Raw genomic sequence first — 5,684 nt, forward strand, 5'->3', positions numbered from 1 at the left:
GGGGCGGGGGGGCGGGTGTGCTGGCGAGAAGACCCCTCCCCCACTGCCTTCCTCTCCCCAAACGCCAGGGAGTCCTGTTGCGCCAAGCCCGGATGCCCTGGTCTCGTCTCCTTCTTTCCACTGCCCCCAGGTAAGAAGACCCAGGGCCCTCAGGTCCGGACTGGCTCCTCTGGCGCGTGCGACCTCATGGCCCAAGGGCGCCACCTAAAGGCGGAAAGGAAACCTCTGCTCAACCTCCGTGCACCCCGCCTTTTCCTGGCTCTTCTCTGGGACAGTGGAGTGCACCCCTCAAGGAGGGCATTTTCTTGGGGGCATTGCCAACGGGTCACATACACCCTCGCCCTCACAGGCCCAGTGGCAGGACCTTCTCCCCTGGGGAGCCTACCTGGCTCCATCTCACACACATGCCGTCACCCCAGAGGCCTCTCCATGGGGGTGTTTCTTTACTGCATCATCACCTCATCTGACAGTTATGATTTTCTCCTTAAAGGCTGGCCTCCGGCAGCAGACTGGCAGCTCCGGGAGAAGTCATGACTGCCCACTGGCTCCATTCCCGTGAACCTCGCACGGTGTGTGTGTGTTGGGATTGGGGGGGTGGACTTCCACTCTGTGCCTTTCCTTTGCAAGGCTGAGAGCAGGGTAAGCAGAGTGAGGTTTCTGGAGCGCAAACTTAAGGAGACACTTCCTCTTTGGGGGGGCCCAGGCTGAACCCAGGGAGAATTTGGTCTGAAGATTATGGCCTTCCCAGAAGAGTCAATGGCCAGCCAACTCTGGTGTCCTCAGATAGCTCCTCTGGCCTCAGTGCCCACACCTCTCCATGGGGATCATGCATGGAAAAATGCAGGCTCCAGGGGTCCTGGGAAGGTCAGCAGAGGATGGTCACCTAGAAAGACAGGCAGAGGACACCCTGTCCTGGCTCCTCAGCCACCTTAGGCAGAGCCTTGAACAACCACATCAGCCATCCAAAGCAGAGCCTCTTCCAAAGGCCTGAGAGTCCTCATCAATCAGGGGACTGAAGGTCACCCTGGAAGATGGGTGCCTGAACTTTCAAGCAAGCACAGCCAGGCACAGCCTGGGCAGAACCACCATGGCTGAGAAGGCCTCCTCCTCCTCCTCCCAGCCTTCCATGGGCCTGATCTATTGTCCAGGACTTCAAAGCAAGCTAGCTCTGGCGCCAGATGCCCACATGAGTCCCAGCTCCGCCACTCACAGCTGTGTGGCCTTGTGCAAAGGTCTCCAGTTTTCCTCACCAAAATGAACTTGGTGAGGGTTATGGGAATTGGCTGAGATGCTTTGCCTTAAAGCATACCAGTTCTTTCCTTCAATCACGCACAGCCTTGCCTCATAGCCTCTGCACTGGTGTTCCTTCTGCCTGGAACACTTTTCTTTCTGATATCCCCAATGTTACTCTCTGCCCTCACTTCTTCAAGTGTTTGCTCAGATGTCACCTTCTCAGAGACATCTTCTCAAACCATCCTTTTAAAAATAGCAGTGACCCAGCACTCCTTAACCCTTTACTCTGATTCTTCCTCTACAGTGTTTGTCAGCTCCAGATTTCAGTTCATCTCTTCTTTTAATAAGAAATTCTCCCACTAAAAAGTAAGTGCCCAGAGAGTAGGGGCTTTGCCTGTTTTCTTTCCTGGTACACCCCTGGAGACAAGGAAAGGGGCAGACAGCTAGAAGGCCCTTGATAACAAATACTCATTGAATAAAGAACAGAGAAAATGAACAAATACTTATTGAGCCCCATAGTAGTACCTAAATGGACTCCCTCTCTACTCCATGAAGCTCATATTCTAGGAAGAACAGAATAAGCATAGCCCTGCGATGATAGTACCGCTACGAAGCAAAGGTACACAGTGTTACCCAGACCTCAAACAAGGGCCTTTGCCCTGGTGTTGTGGAAGCGAGGATGATCTGAGGTGCAATAGATGAGCAGAAAGCAGACTGGTCAAGAAGCCATGGAGGAGGGATCCGTAAAGGAACTGGCTTGAGGAAGGGCCCTGGGGTAGAAGGGAGTATGGTGAGTGTGGAGGTTGGAGGCCAGGGTGGTGGTCATGGAGGGCTCAATAAGGAAAGCAGCAGGTGAGGCTGGACTTACCAGCAAGCTAGCTCGCTGCAGAGCCAGGTAGGCCAAGGAGTTGATACTTTATCCTCAGAACAGTAGGGAGCCACTGATGAGTGTGGGTAAAGAGTTAATAAAACCTTTTCCTCTTTCGTATGAGATTTGACCTCTGATTAATTGTGAAGCTCTGTTTCCTGGGAACAGATAAGCATATGTCTGCTGTGTTACTAAGCAACATTGCTTATGATAAAAATGACCCCCAAGGAGGAGGCTAGAATGATGCATGTGGTAAAGAATTAGAATTAGGGATGTCAGTATAAACTCATATTTAGCTTAATAGGTATAGATGATTACATATAGATATGCAAGTGTGTGTGTGTGTGTGTGTGTGTGTGTGTGTGTGTGTGTGTGTGTGTGTGTGTGTGTGTGTGTGTGTGTGTGTGTGTGTGTGTGTGTGTGTGTGTGTGTGTGTGTGTGTGTGTGTGTGTGTATGCATAAGTTCAAATATATGTATATATTTCCTTCCTCTGTCAACAGAGAGGGCCCAGGAGCAACAGCTCCATAGCAACGAGCACACTTAGCATGGAGATCTTGGTTTCTAACACCATTCTCCAATGAAAGAAACCAGGGCTCCTTGGAAAAAAGGCTGATTCTAGGACTGGGGCAGGAAAATGCAAGAGAAGCCTGGATCATCTTATAGTGCCAGAAAGTACTGAAGTGCTAATAACACACACACACACACACACACACACACACACACACTTACACAATGATAGTGTATGCCAAAGGACACAGAGGTCAACTGAAAGAGTCACTGCTATGGTTTAAATGTGTGACCTGAAAACTGATAGGTTAATATTTGCTAGGCCTGGCGGCGGCACAGCAGTGATGCAACTGGACACACTTAGGAACATCCTGGGCTCATGTTCTGGGACGTCCTATGCACACCATGACCTGGGCTGGCTGGGACTGGGGGTGGGGTGGGGTGTGGGGACCCTGTTGGGGTACCTGTCTCTGTCTCTCTATCTCTCTGTCTCCTCTCTTTCTCATAGGATAAATAGGTAGATAGACTTTTAAAAGTTTTTGAAATTTTGGTAAGCCATTGTGAAGGTATTAAGAGGGTGGGAACTGGGGCCAGCGGGTGGCACAGTGTTTGGGATGCTGGACTCCCATATGACTAATTGCAGTTCAAGTCCTGGGCCTGGCAGCTTGCTTTCTCACTTTCTCTCTCTCTCTCTCTGGTCAAATTTAAAATAATGATAATAATAATAACAAAATTAAATTTAAAAATTCTTTAAGAAAAAAAGAGTGTGAAAACTTAATCCGACTACAAGATTAAGAGGTAGAGCCTTCAGGAGGTGATTAGAATTGGATAAGGTTAACCCACTAATTAGTTTATAAGTAAAAGAAATGTGGGCTGGCTTTGTGGCCTGGTGGTTAAGGCAGCTGGATCCCACATGGCTGACTGTGTGACTCAAGTCCCATACCCAGCAACTTGAGAAACAAACTGAGTACAGGTGTGTGCATGCCCAAAATCCTGAAAGGAGGGAGAAGTGTAAGAGAAGGACTGGGGTGAAACCATTTCCCTGATGGGTGTTTTCTCTTCTCCCTCTCTCTTTTTTCTCTGTCTCTCTCTGGTGCCTGTACATGCCCTATAGTGGAAAACAAAAACAAAAACAAAACAAAAACAAATAAAAAATAAAAAACAGAGGAGAAGTAACAAGACCCAGAGCAGAGACGTGACCCAGATGGACTCTGGCCTTTCTCCATGTCCTGAGGCTGTCGGAAGACCCTTGCAAAGGGTGGCAGCATGCCTTTCGATTTCTCAGCCTCTAAACCCATGAACTACAGAAACCTCTATTCTTTTAAATTTTCCAGTCTCACGTATTTCTGTTATTAGCAACTGAACAGACTAGGACAGCTCCCTAGTGGCCAAAGCTGGAAACATTTGGGCAAAAAATAAATAAAGTAGCACTGGATTGTAACTGAACATATGAAATAAATATCCGTGAGTCTGTAAATACCCATGAGTTATATCCATGATATAAATAACTGAACAAATACATAAGCACATGAGGAGAGAAGATACATCTCCCATGCAGAATTTTAAATTCTCAGTCCTCAGGGAGGGAGAATGTAATTCCCCTGTTCTACGGATAGGCCGCACTTAGTTATTTTCCCAGAATTATGGGAAGGGAAAAAGCACTTTACAGTGAAGAAACCTGACAAATCTGATGACCTCTGCCAGGTGATCAAGGTCAACATCAACAGTCCAGCCATGCTGGTGGCATGTTCCCTTGATACGATGCGATGAAAATAGCACTTTACTTCTGTGGTCTCCCCCTACCCCTGCAACCCATAACTCCAGGCTAATCATGAAATAAACATGAGACAAATCCCAACTGAGGTTCGTTCTACAAAATACCCGACCAGTTCTCCTCAAAACTACTGAGGTCATCAAAAACAAGTCTGAGAAACTCTCACAAACAAGAGGAGCCTAAGGAGACATGGCAACTAAATGGAGTGTGGCATACTTGATGGGATCCTAGAACAAAAATGAAGGATTTTAGTAAAAACTAAGGACATCTGAACCAAGGATGGACTTTGGCTAGTAATGCTGAGTCAGGATTGTTTTCTTTTTCTTTCTTTCTTTTTTTTTTTTTTTTGAGAGGTTTTCGCTATAGGGCGCGTGCGCTCGCCAGACAGACAGAGAGAGACATAGAGACAGAAAGCGAGAAATCACCCCCCGGGGGGATGGTCACGCCGCAATCCCTTCTCCTCCATTCTCCTCTTGGGATCTTGGGCACGCATGCACACGCACCCGGCCGCGGTCGACTACGTGGGAGTCCAGCAACATAGCCATTACACTAACTGCTGGTTCCCAGGATTGTTTTCTTAATGGTAACAAATAAACCATGCTAGCATAAGGTGTTAATAATAGTGGGAAAAACAGGAAAATGGCTGACTAATTGGAGGAATGTAGGAATGTTCTACTGTCTTCTCAATTTTTCTAAAACTCTATTTTCCCAGTTTTAAAAAAACTGTTCTAAAAAATAATAAAAGTGGGGCCAGCAGATCGCATAGTGGTTACGTCACTGGATTCCCACATGGCCAACTGTGGTTCAAGTCCCAGACCTGGTGGCTTGAAAATCACACCAGGCATGTGTGCAAGCATGCATGCATGCATGCATGCCCAAGATCCAGAGAGGAAAAATTCTCACTCTCACTGTGTCTGTCTCGTCTTTCTCAGCAAGCGCATGCTCCCTAAGTCAAAAACCTCTTTAAAAACATAAATAAATTGGGACCAGCAGTAGGCATAATAGTTATGTTGTTGGACTCCCATGTAGTCGACCGTGGTTCCTGTCCCAGACCAAGCAGCTTAAAACTAACGCTGGGTACATGTGCGTGTGTGCCCAAAATCTCAACAGGAGAGTGGAGGAAAAGGGATTGTAGGGTGGCCATTCCCCCCTGGGGGGAGGTGATTTCTCACTTTCTGTCTCTTTGTTTCTCCGACAAGCGCACGCACCCTATCATAAAAATTTTCTCATAAATAAATACATTAAGGTTTTGTTGCTTTCAAACCCCTGACAGGTAACCTGCATCTGGACTGGGAAGAACA

This window comes from Tupaia chinensis, unplaced genomic scaffold, assembly GCF_000334495.1.
Source record: "Tupaia chinensis unplaced genomic scaffold, TupChi_1.0 Scaffold140086_1, whole genome shotgun sequence".
NCBI classification, from domain to species: Eukaryota; Metazoa; Chordata; class Mammalia; order Scandentia; family Tupaiidae; genus Tupaia; species Tupaia belangeri.